This window comes from Zingiber officinale, chromosome 1A, assembly GCF_018446385.1.
Source record: "Zingiber officinale cultivar Zhangliang chromosome 1A, Zo_v1.1, whole genome shotgun sequence".
Taxonomy (NCBI): domain Eukaryota; kingdom Viridiplantae; phylum Streptophyta; class Magnoliopsida; order Zingiberales; family Zingiberaceae; genus Zingiber; species Zingiber officinale.
In genome coordinates, this window is record NC_055987.1 from 14,215,673 (window position 1) to 14,234,007 (window position 18,335).

An 18,335-nucleotide genomic window follows, 5' to 3' on the forward strand; every position below is an offset into this window, starting at 1 on the left:
TACAGGTACCATCAGTGTAAGAAAAGTATTTTAAAAAAAACATACTTGCACATTTTGAGATTTTTGTGAGTTAGATAGTACTTACTAAGTCTTGTTGATTACTAGTTGCATTTCCTCTTACTGCAGACAAAGGAAAAGGAAAATAAATTTGAAAGAAGGTGACAAGGGGATGCGTGATGGTGTGTGTGATGCCTGGACTATGGAAAGCCTTGGGAATCTACTAAGAACATATTAAGATTTTTATTTAAATTACTAAGAAAATTTAGAGATTTACTTTCTATTCATTATTAAGAAGATTTCATGAATTGTTAATTTTACATATGTTGGGTATCACTTAGTATTTTTTGTAGTTAATGATTAAATGGATTAGTCTTGGTTAATGTTTGTTAGATATGATGATTCCATGTCTTTTCAATGAATATGCATGAAATTCTAAAGTAATAAATTGAGGAAATATTTAATCAGTTTTGGAGATTGATACTTTTGGCACGTTAGGTATGCTATCTGATACATTGTATGTGGATTCATTATAGAGAGTGCAAGAAGTTTATTTAATTATTGCTAAATAGAGTAGCACTTCATTTAAAGAAGAAGTAATAGAGAAAAGGTAACCCAACATTTATAGAGCAGGGAGGACGGTTGTTTCAGGTTGGTATCAGAGCATTCCCATTCTCCATCTACACACACACATCAGCATCAGCTTTGCTGTCTTCAAGTAAGGAAGTACCTAAAAAAAAAATTTATATATATGCCTTCCCTTATTATTTACAGTATAGAGAAATGTTTAGAAGTACTTACTCATATGTGTTTAAAGTCAAGAATCATGTTTAAGTAAGATAAAAGTTTTTATATCTAGAAAGTATAGTGATTATTGGTGCAGCGGGTACCGGCAAGAGGGGGGTGAATTGCCTACGATAAATATTATACCCTCCTCAAAGCTTTTCAACTCTTAAAATAAAGCAACAATAATAAAATTAATAGCAGAAATAAAATTAGACAGAAATTAACCTGGTTACAACCAAGAGGGTTGTTAATCCGGGGCGGTAAAAAAAGCGCAGTAAGAAAACTTCTTCTCTGAAGGCGGAGAAGCCTTTTACACTTTGACAGCACAGTAGTTGCTAAGAGAATGAGAGTACAAGAGTTGTTATTTCGTTTGTGTTCGTTGTCCTTAATAGCTACCCGAGACCTCCTTTATATAGGGGTTCTAGAGCTTATCACATAACCTGAACCTTCGGGATCAGGTTTGACTCGAGAGGGATCGGTCGATCGATCGCCAGGTTCTGTCGACCGACCTGTTATACCTGCCCAGTCTTCCGTCCAGGTGCAGCCTCTAAGGATCGAGCTTTGGTTCGGTCGACCGATCCTTATGTTCGGTCGATCGATCGGCCAACGGTCTCTAGCTGAGTTGGCCCGATCAATTTGCTCTACTAAGTCTCTGGATTAACTTCGGTTCGGTCGACCGATCAGCTTTACCAACGGTCAGCTTCTGACGTGGTATTGGCGGTTGGCTGCTGATTGAGAGGGGTTCGGTCGACCGAACCATTGACAAGTCAACTTCCAGTTGACTTGCTCTGGTTCGGCTTCTTTGGGTGGTTTCGGCCATCCGGAATAGGGCTCACCTGAACTTAGTTCCTGGCCTTCTCCTCGAGCAGTCTTCCGTCCCGGCTTTACGTCCCTTGAACACCGCGCATGTTCTTCACGCCCACCGGGTGTACTCTTCCACAGCTCTCTCGTCCTTCGGACGCACAGAGCCCGTCGGCTCCCTTCTCGTGTCGTCCTTCTCGCTACCTGCATCTTTCGCTCGATTTCCTGCGCTCCTAAGCTCCTGCACACTTAGACACAGGGATCAAACAGAAAGCAGGACCTAACCTAAACTTGGTTGATCACATCAAAACTACCACGTGGTTCAACAATCTCCCCCTCTTTGATGTGCATCAACCCAAGTTCAGGTTAGGGTTAAAACAAACAGATAGTAATTTAAAGAAATTACTAAACTAACAATTCAGGCATAAATTTGCAACTTTAAAATAAATTGCAACATGAAAATTTATACTTAAAAAAAATTTTAACTAACTCCCCCTAACTGAACTTATCTTTATTCTCCCCCTTTGATCACAGCAAAAAATTCAAAGTTAAACAATTTCTAAGTAAAGATTAAAAAACTGAGTTAGGTTTAATTTCAAAATTTTCTAAGTTTTGAAAAATTTTCCAAATTAAAATGAATTTTCAGAATTTTCAAAAAAAATTTCTAAGTAAAAATTTCAAGACATTTTTTCTAGAGAATTAAAAAATTTAAAGAATTTCTAAGGAAATGTTTAAAACTTTTCAAAGCATTATTTAATTCTAATTTTAATGCTTTTATCAGAAAGTTAATTAAACATTTTTATTTCGATATTTCAGCTTCCAGGTCGTGGCGAGGCACTAGGCCTTCTTGGTTATTGGAGCAACAACCACTTCCTTAGACAAAGCTTCCATAAAGAACCTCAATGTTTAATTTTCTCACTGTAAGCTTTTAACTAAAAGAGAAATTTAAACCAGTAAAGATTTTGGAACCCAATAATGGTTCCTAGCTACAGGGTTGGTCAAAAACTTAGGGGGTACATAGTTTCTTGGTATTTTCCTAAGTTGACCCTGATGCTTTCTTATGTACCAATTTAATTTTCCATATAACTTTAATTTTGAATGTGGAAGAACATTTTTAAAACATGCATCAGTTTTCAATTTTTTAATTTCTAATTTTAAAACTTCATTTTCTGATTTCAAATATTCATTTTCCTTTTCTACTTTATCTAATTCTTTAGAAAGAGCTTTAATAAAACGAGAGGACTGTTTAGGGTTTAGGGCACGTACCTTACTTACCTCGTCTTGCGATGCTCCCCCTTCATCATAGCTTTCTTCTTCTTCTGTTGTTCCTCCCCCTTCATCTATGCTCATTTCTGAGCTAGACGTTTTTTCTAGCTGATGGTTGGCCATCAGTTCTAGTCCCGAGAATTCTTCGACTTCGGATTCGGAGGATGATGAATCATCCCACGTGGCCTTTAGGTTGTATTTGGGTCGAGCTGGCTTCTTACTCTTTTCTTTACTTTTGCTTTTCAGTTTTGGGCAGTCATCTTTGATATGTCCTTCTTCGTTGTAATTGTAGCAACGAACCACTCTTTTCTTTTGCTGGAAATTTTTCGACTGTGATCTAAATTTATTAGATTTAAAAAATTTATTAAAGCGTCTTACCAATAGTGCCGCTTCCGATCCGTCGATCGAGGCTTCGGAGTCAGAACTGTTTGTTCTTACCTTCAAAGCGATGTTCTGACTAATCTTTTCTACTCCATTGGGCTCAGCAACTCGAGATTCGTGAAGTTCAAAAGTAGAAAACAAATGTGTTAGGATCGATGGTCGCGGCTAGAGAGGGGGGGGTGTGAATAGCCGCCCCAAATCCTTCGCGTTTCTTCCTACGATTAGGGTTAGCGCAGCGGAAATAACTAAATAGAAACGCAAAAAGGAAAGATCAAACCTCAAACTCGAACTCGACGATGTAACGAGGTTCGGAGATGAAACTCCTACTCCTCGGCGTGTCCGTAAGGTGGACGAAGCCTATCAATCCGTCGATGGATGAGTCCAGGAAAACCGGCTAATAAGAACTCCTTCTGGGTGGAGAAACCTCACCACAAACTCTTGCAACAGCAAGATCAGAGTACAGGTACAAGAAGCACAGCAAGATACAAATATAAAGATGAATGTAACAACTCTTGCTTGCCTTCTCGTCGTCGACTGAAATCTGTAGATGAAGCACCAACTTCACAGAATCACAGCAACAGGAAGCTTCGGAAGCGAGCTTAACAAAGCTCTAGAACAGCAGAAGCAATTACTTGCAGAAGCAAGAAGAAGATCAAGAAGAAGCAGAGGCTTCGGAGAGAAAGAAGTAGCAAACTGTAGCAGCCCTCGATCTCCTTTTATAACCTGCATCCACCTGCGAAGAAGAAGCCAGAAGACAGCAGAAGACAGAAGACCGTTGTGAGCCAACGGATAGTTCTGGACCGATCAGGCTCCAACCTGATCAGGCTATGTCCTGATCGGTCCAGGAGGAGTCTGATCGGTCCCTAGACCGATCAACCTTTCTCCTTCTTCTTCTTCTGTTTGCTTTCTGATCGGTCTCCAGACCGATCAGATAATCCACAGAAGCATTCTGTTTGGTTACTGATCGATCACCAGACCGATCAGACGAGCTACCGAGCTACCGAGCTACCGAGCTACCGAGCCCTCTCTGATCTAGTCCGGAGAACGAGCTACCGAGCCCTCTCCGACTTCATCCGGTCCAGAGAATGAGCTACCGAGCTACGAGCTACCGAGCCCTCTCCGACTCCATCCGGTCTAGAGAACGAGCTACCGAGCCCTCTCTGACCTAGTCCGGAGAGCGAGCTGCCGAGCTACGAGCTACCGAGCTACCGAGCTACCGAGCCCTCTCCAACTCCATCCGATCCAGAGAACGAGCTACCGAGCCCTCTCTGACCTAGTCCGGAGAGCGAGCTGCCGAGCTACGAGCTACCAAGCTACCGAGCTACCGAGCTACTGAGCTACCGAGCCCTCTCTGACTTCCCTTACCAAGCTTCCATACTTGGACTTCTCCCGTGCCAAGCTCCCTGCTTGGACTTTTCCGTGCCAAGTCTCCATACTTGGACTTTTCTCGTGCCAAGCTCCCTGCTTGGACTTTTCACCAGATGTCTGGTCAACCTTGACCTATCTGGATTTCCCTTGCCTGGCTTCACTCACCAGGACTTTCCATCTGCCTGGCTTCACTCACCAGGACTTCCAAACTGCCTAGCTTCACTCACTAGGTCTTTCCCCTGCCTGGCTTCACTCACCAGGACTTTCACTTTCACCTAACTTCACTCACTAGGATTTTCACCTGGCTTTACTCACCAGGATTTCCTGACTGCCTGGCTTCACTCACCAGGACTTTCCGAACTGCCTGGTTTCACTCACCAGGACTTTCCGAACTGCCTGGTTTCACTCACCAGGACTTTCCGAACTGCCTGGTTTCACTCACCAGGACTTTCCGAACTGCCTAACATCCCAGTTAGGACTTCCTAGTCAAGTATCCGGTCAACTTTGACCTACTTGACTCTTCTTCATCCAACCTGATCAGACCCCTGATCAGTATCTCTCCGCATGGACAACTGCACCTGCATTGTCCATGTCTACATGTCTTTCTGTATTGTCAAACATCGAAACCATGACCAAGGTTTACGCTTGGTCAACTAGGTCAACCTTGACCTACTGGAAATTGCACCAACAAAATGTTCTAGAGTACTTACCTCGAAATCCTTAGAGATGTAGTACGCATCTACTAAGGAGGCCCACTCGAGAGTTCTCGGGAAGGCATTAAGTGCGTACCGGATCGAGTCCCGGTTCGTTACTTCTTTGTTAGAGTGTATACTAAAAGCCTAACTTTTGGTATAAACATTTATCTAGAAATAAGAATCACATTGGTCAAATGTCTACATTTATGATAAATGTAGTTGTTCAATTAATTTATATTGTAGATAACATGGTGTGTGGTGTCACACACAGAGGATCATGTTATCAGTACCTTATAAATTATAAACAGTAACTCACGACCATAATGGAAAGGAACAAACCATTGGAAGGTCGTAGTGTAATTAGGTATTAGTTTATCTTAACTATATAATTACACTAGTACACTTAGAGTGTATTGAGTAGGACCATTAGAGGTCGTTTCTTTTATACTGACTTTATAAAGAAACAAAGACCTCAGTTATTATGGAAGTGTGTGCTCTTAATCCTAATATAATAACAAGCACATATATTTGATATTTATTTCTTTAATTTATCAATGGGTGAGATTTAGTTCGATGAATCAATAAGCCCGATAAGTTGGGAAATGATATCACTTATAGTGTGTATTGTTGATTATAGAAGGAAACTGTGTCCTAGTGATCTAGGTTGAGAATGTCCTCAAGAGGAGCTCATAAGGATTGTCATGTTAAACCCTGCAGGTGGACTTAGTCCGACATGATAATAAGGTTGAGTGGTACTACTCTTGGACTAAGATATTAATTAAATGAGTTGTCAGTAACTCGCTTAATTAATGGACATTTGACATCTTAAACACAGGGAGACTAACACACTCATAATAAGAAGGAGCCCAAAAATGTAATTTGGGATTGGTGCGGTAGTTCAATAATAATTCTCTAGTGGAATGAATTATTATTGATAAAATTAAGTTGTGTGTTCGGGGCGAACACGGGATGCTTAATTTTATCGGGAGACCAAAACCAATTCCTCCTCTCGGTCCCTATCGTAGCCTCTTATTTATAGAGTTCTATACCCACCTATACCCACCTTCTATACCCACCAATAAGGGGCCGGCCAAGCTAGCTTGGGAACCAAGCTAGGGCCGGCCTAGGTATAAAATTGGGTGGCCGACCCTAGCTTGAACCCAAGCTAGTGGGGGCCGGCGAAATTAAATTAAAAAGGGATTTTAATTTTAATTTTTATTATGTGGAAGAAATAATTTATTAAAGAGAATTAAAATTAAAATATCTCTCTTGTAAAAGATCTACAAAAGATTAAAGAAAGAGATTAAATCTCTTTCCTTATTTGTAGATTGGTGAGATATTTTATTTTCTCTTTAAAATTATCCACATGTTGATAAAATTAAAATTATAGAAATTTCCTTTTATCAACCATGAAGAGATTTTTAAAGAGAAATTTTATTTTTAAAATTTTCGGAAACAAATTAGGAAGTTTTAATTTGTTGATTAAAACTTGTCTAATTTATTTCCTCTTGATGTGGCCGGCCATTAGAGATTAATTGGGGAAATATTATTTTATTTTTCTCAATTAAATCATGTCAAGGGAATTAAGGAAATTTTATTGTAATTAAATTTCCTAATTTGCCTAGGCCAAGGAATATAAAAGAAGGGGTGAGGGTGCCTTCACAAGACACAACCTCTATTATTTTCTCTCCCTCTTTTGGTTCCTTGGTGTGGCCGGCCATCCTTTCCCTCTCTTGTTCTTGTGGTGGCCGAACCCTTCTCTTTCCTTGGAGCTCTTGTGGTGGCCGGATACTACTTGGAGAAGAAGAAGAAGAAGGAGAGGAAGCGAGCATCTCTTGGAGCTTGGTTAGTGTTTTGATTTTCTTCCTTGGTGAAGCTTTTTCTTTTGTGGCCGAACCTAGCTAGGAGGAGAAGAAGGTGGTTGGTGGTTTCTCATCTCGGAAGATCGTTGCCCACACAACGTCCGAGGTTAGAAGAGGAATACGGTAGAAGATCAAGAGGTTTTTCTTAAAGGTATAACTAGTAATTTTTCTTTCCGCATCATACTAGTTATTTTTGGAAATAATACTAAATACAAGAGGCATATGATTCTAGAGTTTCGAATTTGTTTTCGATATAGTGTTCTTTTATTTTTCTTTTTCTTGTGATTTGATTGTTCTTTTCGGTTAACCTAAAGTTATTTTAGGAAATTAAATATTAGCTTTCTATAAAAGGTTTTGTCTAGTCGGTGGTGGTTGCTCCCATATCCAAGAAGGTCATGTGCCTCGCCACGTCAGTACTGGGAACCGATTATGGAAATTAATATTTAATGGAATTAATAACTTAAGGTGACTTGGGTCGAACGTGTTAAGTTCCGCAGGAGATCCAAGTCAAAACCTAAAAGAACAAATAGATTAAGTTTTGGATCAAACGTGTTAAGTTCGCGATCCAAAATTTAATTTAAAAGAACACATGGTAGCTAGGAAAAGGTTCAGACCTTTGTACAAAATTTTGTACAGTGGAACCTCTAGGTTTTCCGAGTAGCAACCAACAATTGGTATCGAGCTAGGGTTTTGCCTCTGTATTTGGTATTAGTTTAATTATGCACATGTCATACATAATTTAGGCGGGATAATAGTAGGATGTGCTAACTTTGTGGATCTGCAGGATCCAACTATTATGGCTTATAGTTTTATGTGTGTGATTGGACCCTTGGACATGTCAAGGGCATTTATATGTGTGCATGATTGTATTATAAAATACAGGAGCTGTATTTAGTTTTATTAGGATTTTATTTTGATCTAGATACATGTACATTCCTTTTATGGAATATAGGATCAAAATTGTAAAATTCTATTTATGTCGTGGATCGAATCTTGCAAAGCGTGGAACCTTCTAAGGACCAGAGGCGCAGCGGAACAAGGAGCAAGATGGATGAGACAGACCCGATGGCGGTGGCCAAATATGGCAGCAGCTTGGGATGACAACACACGAAGGACAACTAGAGATAAAAGTCATAATAGTTGAAAATTAGATTTTCTATTTATTGCTTTTATATTGTCTGTGTGTGTGCATGTTAGTTTACAAGTTTAGTAGGCTAGCATAGTTAAAATTCCTCATTAATAAATAACTAAGTGGGAGAGGGATTTTTAAGTAAATCCCATGGTCTCCATTACTGGTTTGTAAGTGATGCAAACAAGCTTGCGCGTTGGCTCTGAGTGCCTTCCTCCATAACGGATGAGCTAGTTTGCAGATCACTAGAACAGACTTCCATTTTTGGATGACTATAGGAAGTTAATTAAGAGCGTGTGATCTTCCCCAACGGAAGGGGCATAATCTTATTAATGGACTTAGTGTCAAGTAATGGTATACACTTAGACACATCTAATAGTATCCTCCCCATCGGAGTCACTGTTATTATTTGTGTGACCAAATGAAACCAACTATTAATTTGTCATAAAACTAGGTTGACAAGATAATAAAATTAAAGGGTTAAAACCCCTCTTACAAATGATTGATTTTGTATACGTCCACACTAACGTGGCATACAAAATTAACGGTGTTTGAGATAATTTTATTTGTCATAAAGTTACGTTGACAAGATAGTTAATGGGTAAGGCCCTCCTCTTACAAATGTTGATTTTGTATACGTCCACACTAACGTGGCATGCAAAATTTACGGTGTTTTGAGGTGTTGGTAAATTTAAATAATATTGTTAGAGGAATCAATATTATTTTAAATTTAGAAGTCTTGACCAAATATTTGATTAAAGATAGACCAACTATTAATTTTATTCGTCATAAAGTAAGGTTGACGAGATAATAAAATTAAAATTTCCTCTTTGAATTTGTATACGTCCACACTAACGTGGCATACAAAATTCATGGGGATTTTTAAGGAGTTGGTCTTAACCAAATATTTTTGTGATTCTTAGGATGATGGTCAATCCCTAGCTGATATACTTTAGGATAGACTTATTGGTCCCAATTATAATTGATTGGAAATAGGACTTGGACATTAAGGTAGACTGTCTTCTTAGAACTAAGAACAATTTAGGTGTATTTAATTCATTAGTTGAAACATGTCTAGTGGTGTTATCTACCAGAACCTGGAGTGTAGATACAAGATGTCATTAATCATGTCTGCAATTCATTGCAGGGTTCCAGGAAACCCGACAACTAAATGAAAGGTAAATCACCGTCCACATGGGCACTACTGTAAAAGTGGTAGCTGTTGCAATGGGAGATGTTTATCTTTTGATAAGAATAAAATATGGATTTTAAGTAATTGTCTTTACGTACCAAGTTTAGAAAGAACCTGATTTCAGTTTCTAAACTATTATAGATATTGTGTCTATTTTGATAACAAAGTTGTTATCAAGAAAAATAGGAAAGTTATCTATTCTGGTATGATGGTTGACAATTTATAATCCAAAAACTCCCACAATGCAACAAATGGAAATTAGTAACACATTTTCTAATTTTAAGAGAAAGCAACCTTCGGAAATGAATCAATTATATCTTTGGCATCTAAAGCTAGGTTATACTTGAGTAGGATTCATTGGTAGCTGATGAACTTTTGGGTTCATTGGTAGTGGAAATCTTTCCAACCTGCGAGTCTTACTTGGAAGAAAAATAACCAAGAAGTTTTTAAGTCCAAGGGTATGGAGTCAAAGATATGTTGAAATCGGTTCATTCTGATTTGTGTGATCCTATGACTATCCAGACAAGAGGTAGTATTGAATATTTTGTCTAATTTATAGACAACTATTCAAGATACAAATAAATTTACTTAATGTACCGCAAGACTAAGTACTTTGATTAGTTCAAAGAGTACAAGGTTGATGCGGAGGAATAAAGTAAAAAGTCACTATGGAAGATCGTAGTGGCAAGTACCTCTTGAGAGATTTTAGGAGTCACTTATCAGAAGTTGGATTTCAATCCCAACTAACTGCATCTGGTACACCCCAATAGAATGGTGTAGTAGAAAGAAGGTAAAGGACTCTTATGGAATAATTAGATAGATGATGAATTATTCAGAAAATTACCAAATTTGTTTTAAGGATAAACTCTAAAAAATGAAAGTGAACATAGTGCCTTCCAAGTCATAACTCTCTACTCATATAGAATTGCTGAATAGGCATAAGCCTATTTTGAAGCATATTCGGATTCGGGTAATCCAGCACATATGTTAAAGAGAGATAATGATAAGTTGGATAGGAGTTCACTTGTTTGTAAGTTATCCTAGATAAACAAAAGTAGGTTTATAGTCTTAAAAATCAAAAGGTCATTGATAGCATCAATGACTGATTTTTAGAAAAGGACTATATAATGAACCACGTGCTCATAAGAAAATTTGTTCTTAAGGAAATAATAAAAGACATGTCTAATCTAGTACCAACTGTACAAGATGAGATACCACAAGAAAACTGCATCACGTATCACAAATGATACACAATTGCAGATAGTGCCTCGTCGTAGTGGGAGGGTTGTTAGGCAACCTTAAAAGATTCATGTTTTGGGAGAGTTTATGGACTCGATCCCTGGAGGACATGAACCTGATCTCCGGACATATGACGAAGCACTCCAAGATAAAGATGCAGCATTTTGGCAAAGAGTAATGAATAAAAGAATTAGAATATATGTATTCTAATAAAATCTAGAAGCTTATAGAACCACCAAATGGTATAAAAGCCTTTGGGTGTAAAAAGGTCTATATTAGGAAAAGAGGGATAGACAGGAAGGTAGAAACTCTCAAAGCAAGGCTAGATGAAAAAGGAAACTTTTTCACTGGTAGTCATGCTTAAGTCTATCCGGATTCTTTTATCTATTTGGCAAGTGGATGTCAAGACAGCATTCCTTAATGAAAGTCTTGAAGAAAACATCCATATAAAGCAACCAGAAGGGTTCATTGCAAAGGGCTAAGAGCATCTTGTGTGTAAGCTTAATCAGTCTATGGACTGAGGCAAAGCTTCAAGATCTTGGAACATCCGGTTTATCAAAGTAATCCAGATCTATGGATTTAGTAACCGGATAAGTCTTGTGTATACAAAAGTTGTGATGGAAACGTGGTGGTATTTCTTGTACTATACTTAGATAACATTTTTGGTAGTTGGAAACAATATCAAAATGTTGTCAGAAGTAAGGGTATGGTTGTCCAAATAATTCGATATAAAGGACTTGGGAGAATATATATATTCTTGAGATCAAAGTAATAAGGGATCGCAAGAAAAGAATATTTTACTTATCCCAAGCTTCATACATCGAAAAAATCCTTGCTCGTTTTAAGCATACAAAACTCCAAGAAAGGTTTCTTACCTTTTCAGGATGGAGTAACTTTATCTAAAGATATGTCTATGTAGACATCAAAGGAGATAAAGGAAATAAAGGCAGTTCTTTATGCTACGGCTGTTGGAAGCCTAATGTATACTATGCACGAGATCAGAAATCTGTTTTGCCAAGGGCATAGTTAGCAGATATCAAAGTAACCCTGGACAAGGACAGTGGACTACAGTAAAGCATATATTGTAGTACCTTAGAGGCACTAGAGATTATATGCTAGCTTACAAGGCAGTTAATTTAGTCCTTGTGGGTTGCACGGATTTTGACTTCCAATCGGATAAGGACAATAATAAGTCAACCTCGGGGTTTTGTGTTTACTTTAGGAGGTAAAGTCATAACTATGGAAGAGTGATAAGCATAGGTGTTTTTTCTGGACTCCACCATAGAAGCTTAGTATATGGCAAGCCTCTGAGGAAGCCATAAAAGCTGAATGACTTAATTACCTCAAGATAGACTTAGATATGATTTCTAGTTTGCCCAAAGATTATTACAATTTATTGTAATAATAATGGTGCAGTAACAAACTCGAAGAAACCATGAGTCTATAAGGCAAGTAAACACAATAGAGCGCAAGTACCACCCAATACGAGAAATCGTATAAACGAGGAGAAGTTGTTGCCGCCTAGAATGCATCAGATGATGACCTATAGATCTTTTCACTAAGGTCCTTAAGGCGAGAGCTTTTGATGGACATGTTGAAGGGTTGGGAATCAGATGTATGGCAGCAGATATGGTAGCTTAGTCTTTTAGAATAAGTGGGAGATTGTCAGAGTGTATACTAAAAGCCTAACTTTTGGTATAAACATTTATCTAGAAATAAGAATCACATTGGTCAAATGTCTACATTTATGATAAATGTAGTTGTTCAATTAATTTATATTGTAGATAACATGGTGTGTGGTGTCACACACAGAGGATCATGTTATCAGTACCTTATAAATTATAAACAGTAACTCACGACCATAATGGAAAGGAACAAACCATTGGAAGGTCGTAGTGTAATTAGGTATTAGTTTATCTTAACTATATAATTACACTAGTACACTTAAAGTGTATTGAGTAGGACCATTAGAGGTCGTTTCTTTTATACTGACTTTATAAAGAAACAAAGACCTCAGTTATTATGGAAGTGTGTGCTCTTAATCCTAATATAATAACAAGCACATATATTTGATATTTATTTCTTTAATTTATCAATGGGTGAGATTTAGTTCGATGAATCAATAAGCCCGATAAGTTAGGAAATGATATCACTTATAGTGTGTATTGTTGATTATAGAAGGAAACTGTGTCCTAGTGATCTAGGTTGAGAATGTCCTCAAGAGGAGCTCATAAGGATTGTCATGTTAAACCCTGCAGGTGGACTTAGTCCGACATGATAATAAGGTTGAGTGGTACTACTCTTGGACTAAGATATTAATTAAATGAGTTGTCAGTAACTCGCTTAATTAATGGACATTTGACATCTTAAACACAGGGAGACTAACACACTCATAATAAGAAGGAGCCCAAAAATGTAATTTAGGATTGGTGCGGTAGTTCAATAATAATTCTCTAGTGGAATGAATTATTATTGATAAAATTAAGTTGTGTGTTCGGGGCGAACACGGGATGCTTAATTTTATCGGGAGACCAAAACCAATTCCTCCTCTCGGTCCCTATCGTAGCCTCTTATTTATAGAGTTCTATACCCACCTATACCCACCTTCTATACCAACCAATAAGGGGGCCGGCCAAGCTAGCTTGGGAATCAAGCTAGGGCCGGCCTAGGTATAAAATTGGGTGGCCGGCCCTAGCTTGAACCCAAGCTAGTAGGGCCGGCCAAATTAAATTAAAAAGGGATTTTAATTTTAATTTTTATTATGTGGAAGAAATAATTTATTAAAGAGAATTAAAATTAAAATATCTCTCTTGTAAAAGATCTACAAAAGATTAAAGAAAGAGATTAAATCTCTTTCCTTATTTGTAGATTGGTGAGATATTTTATTTTCTCTTTAAAATTATCCACATGTTGATAAAATTAAAATTATAGAAATTTCCTTTTATCAACCATGAAGAGATTTTTAAAGAGAAATTTTATTTTTAAAATTTCCGGAAACAAATTAGGAAGTTTTAATTTGTTGATTAAAACTTGTCTAATTTATTTCCTCTTGATGTGGCCATTAGAGATTAATTGGGGAAATATTATTTTATTTTTCTCAATTAAATCATGTCAAGGGAATTAAGGAAATTTTATTGTAATTAAATTTCCTAATTTGCCTAGGCCAAGGAATATAAAAGAAGGGGTGAGGGTGCCTTCACAAGACACAACCTCTATTATTTTCTCTCCCTCTTTTGGTTCCTTGGTGTGGCCGGCCATCCTTTCCCTCTCTTCTTCTTGTGGTGGCCGAACCCTTCTCTTTCCTTGGAGCTCTTGTGGTGGCCGGATACTACTTGGAGAAGAAGAAGAAGAAGGAGAGGAAGCGAGCATCTCTTGGAGCTTGGTTAGTGTTTTGATTTTCTTCCTTGGTGAAGCTTTTTCTTTTGTGGCCGAACCTAGCTAGGAGGAGAAGAAGGTGGTTGGTGGTTTCTCATCTCGGAAGATCGTTGCCCACACAACGTCCGAGGTTAGAAGAGGAATACGGTAGAAGATCAAGAGGTTTTTCTTAAAGGTATAACTAGTAATTTTTCTTTCCGCATCATACTAGTTATTTTTGGAAATAATACTAAATACAAGAGGCATATGATTCTAGAGTTTCGAATTTGTTTTCGATATAGTGTTCTTTTGTTTTTCTTTTTCTTGTGATTTGATTGTTCTTTTCGGTTAACCTAAAGTTATTTTAGGAAATTAAATATTAGCTTTCTATAAAAGGTTTTGTCTAGTCGGTGGTGGTTGCTCCCATATCCAAGAAGGTCATGTGTCTCGCCACGTCAGTACTGGGAACCGATTATGGAAATTAATATTTAATGGAATTAATAACTTAAGGTGACTTGGGTCGAACGTGTTAAGTTCCGCAGGAGATCCAAGTCAAAACCTAAAAGAACAAATAGATTAAGTTTTGGATCAAACGTGTTAAGTTCCGCAGGCGATCCAAAATTTAATTTAAAAGAACACATGGTAGCTAGGAAAAGGTTCAGACCTTTGTACAAAATTTTTGTACAGTGGAACCTCTAAGTTTTCCGAGTAGCAACCAACAATTGGTATCAGAGCTAGGGTTTTGCCTCTGTGTATTTGGTATTAGTTTAATTATGCACATGTCATACATAATTTAGGCAGGATAATAGTAGGATGTGCTAACTTTGTGGATGCAGGATCCAACTATTATGGCTTATAGTTTTATGTGTGTGATTGGACCCTTGGACATGTCAAGGGCATTTATATGTGTGCATGATTGTATTATAAAATACAGCTGTATTTAGTTTTATTAGGATTTTATTTTGATCTAGATACATGTACATTCCTTTTATGAAATATAGGATCAAAATTGTAAAATTCTATTTATGTCATGGATCGAATCTTGCAAAGCGTGGAACCTTCTAAGGACCAGAGGCGCAGCGGAACAAGGAGCAAGATGGATGCGACAGCCCGATGGCGGTGGCCAAATATGGCAGCAGCTTGGGATGACAACACACGAAGGACAACTAGAGATAAAAGTCATAATAGTTGAAAATTAGATTTTCTATTTATTGCTTTTATATTGTGCTGTGTGTGCATGTTAGTTTACAAGTTTAGTAGGCTAGCATAGTTAAAATTCCTCATTAATAAATAACTAAGTGGGAGAGGGATTTTAAGTAAATCCCATGGTCTCCATTACTGGTTTGTAAGTGATGCAAACAAGCTTGCGCGTTGGCTCTGAGTGCCTTCCTCCATAACGGATGAGCTAGTTTGCAGATCACTAGAACAGACTTCCATTTTTGGATGACTATAGGAAGTTAATTAAGAGCGTGTGATCTTCCCCAACGGAAGGGGCATAATCTTATTAATGGACTTAGTGTCAAGTAATGGTATACACTTAGACACATCTAATAGTATCCTCCCCATCGGAGTCACTGTTATTATTTGTGTGACCAAATGAAACCAAGTCAAGTACCCTCCCTGTCCTAAATGTGGGAGAACACACCCAGGGACGTGTATTTTGGGTGTCACAGGATGCTATAGTTGTGGGCAAGAAGGGCATAGGTCCAAGGACTGCCCTAACAAGTACAAAGCATCCCAGTAGCAGAAAGTGTAGTACGGGGGCAAGCCTCAGCTACACTACATGTCTACAACTCTGGATGGACCCCAACTCAGTCAAGGGAGGTCGGAAGCTCCACCTTTTCCAACCGATGTCAAAGTATTCTCCCTCACTAAGGAAGAAGCTGCCAGTGCCTCCACGGTGGTCATAGGTCAAATAACTATCCTTCAGCATTTAGCTACTATCTTATTTAATACTGGGGCTACCCACTTTTTTGTGTCAATTTATTTTTCCCAAGCTCTACAAGTACCTGCAGAAAGATGGAACTCAAAGTTCATGACGACCCTACCTTTTGGGGAAGTCATGGAGTACTCCAACCAGTGGCTCCGGGCTGTACCAATCAGAATTTCAGACCGAGAGCTGCATGTTGACTTAGTAGTACTTGCTATGCAGGACTATGATGTTATCCTGGGTATGGATTTCCTAAGCAAGTACAATACTTTCGTAGAGTTCCGTAAGAGAAAGGTGACATTCAGTCCAGAGGGTGAAGTCCCATTCGAGTTTATTGGAGCACCAAAGAGGAGGACCAAGAAGTTCCTATCTTCTTTAACAGCTCGCCAGATGTTAGCTAAGGGGTGTGCTGGTTTCCTTGCATACATAGTGAAAGCAGAGGAACAGAACGAACTCAAGAAGGAAGAGGTTCGGGTGGTTTGTGAATATCTCGAGGTATTTCCAGAAGATCTACCTGGGCTACCTCCCCCACGAGAAGTTGAATTCGAAATTGAATTGGTACCTGGTATCGGTCCAATTTCCAAGATGCCCTACAGAATGTCCCCGGTAGAGCTAAAGGAATTACAGGAACAACTCCAGGAGCATCTAGACAAAGGCTTCATCCGCCCTAGTCATTCACCCTAGGGAGCTCCTGTGTTATTTGTCAAGAAGAAAGATGGATCTATGCGGATGTGCATAGATTATAGAGCTCTGAACCAGGTAACAATCAAGAACAAGTACCCACTTCCCAAAATTGATGATTTATTTGATCAGTTAAGAGGGGCAACCGTGTTCTCTAAGATAGACCTGCGCTCTGGGTACCATCAGTTGAAAGTGAAAAAGTGATATACCCAGAACAACTTTCAAAACCAGATACGGTCACTACGAGTTCGTAGTCATGCCTATTGGTGTGACTAATGCTCCTGCAGTCTTCATGGACTTAATGAACAGAGTGTTCAGAGAATACCTTAACAAATTTGTCATCGTGTTCATTGACGATATTCTGATCTATTCCAGAACCCCAGAGGAGCATGACACGCACTTGAGAATAGTACTGCAGACCCTACAGTAAAAACAGCTTTATGCCAAATTCTCAAAGTACGAGTTCTGGTTAGATCAGGTGACATTTCTAGGTCACATCATTTCTAGAGAAGGTATCCAAGTGGATCCTGCCAAAATAGAGGCAGTCAACAACTGGTGTAGGTCCAAGAATGCCGGTGAGATCAGAAGCTTCCTTGGTTTAGCTGGGTATTATAGGAAATTCATGGAGGATTTTTCCAAGATAGCCTCTCCCCTAACAGTCCTAAGTAGGAAGAATAGGAAGTTTGAGTGGTCAGATGAATGTGAACAGAGTTTTCTAGAGCTGAAGAAAAGACTGACCAGTGCTCCCATTCTGACTGTTCCAGAGAGTGACAAGAGTTTTGATATATACAGTGATGCTTCCAAGATGGGCCTTGGGGATGTACTCATGCAAGAGGGGAAGGTTATAGATTACGCTTCCAGATAATTCAAGGACTATGAGAAGAACTACTCCACTCATGATCTTGAGCTGACAGCTGTGGTCCTTGCACTAAAACTCTGGCAACATTATTTGTATGGAGTTCAGTGCAGAATCTTTACAGACTATCAGAGTTTGAAGTATTTCTTTACCCAGAAAGATTTAAACATGAGACAGAATAGGTGGCTAGAGTTGGTTAAAGATTATGACTGTGACATCATCTACCACCCAAGTAAAGCTAACAAAGTGGCGGATGCACTAAGCCAAAAATCCAGTGCACCCCTGATGTCCTTGTCGTCATTAGCATTGCCACTGCAGACGGAATTGTCAGACTTTAGAGTTGAAGTTATTTATGGGCAACTCTCTGCATTGACCTTAGAGTCAACCCTACTTGAGGATATACAGAGAAAGCAAAGTGAGGATCCAGATATCCAAAAGATCAAGCAAACGATACAAAAAGAAGAAAATTCAGAGTTTCAAGTCTCAGACAGTGGAATCATCTATCTGGGAAGCCACCTTTGTGTCCCGAATGATGAGGAACTGAGAAAGAAGATTCTAGAAGAGGCTCTTAGTACACCTTACTCCATGCATCCTGGTTCCACCAAGATGTATCAAGATTTGAAATAGAGATTTTGGTGGTCTGGACTCAAGAGAAATGTTGCTAAATATGCCAGTACTTGCCTAACATGCCAGAGAGTCCAAGCGGAGCACCAGAGACCAGGAGGAGTCCTACAACCCCTTCCAATACCGGAGTGGAAGTAGGAAGAAATATCCATGGATTTTATAACGGGTCTCCAA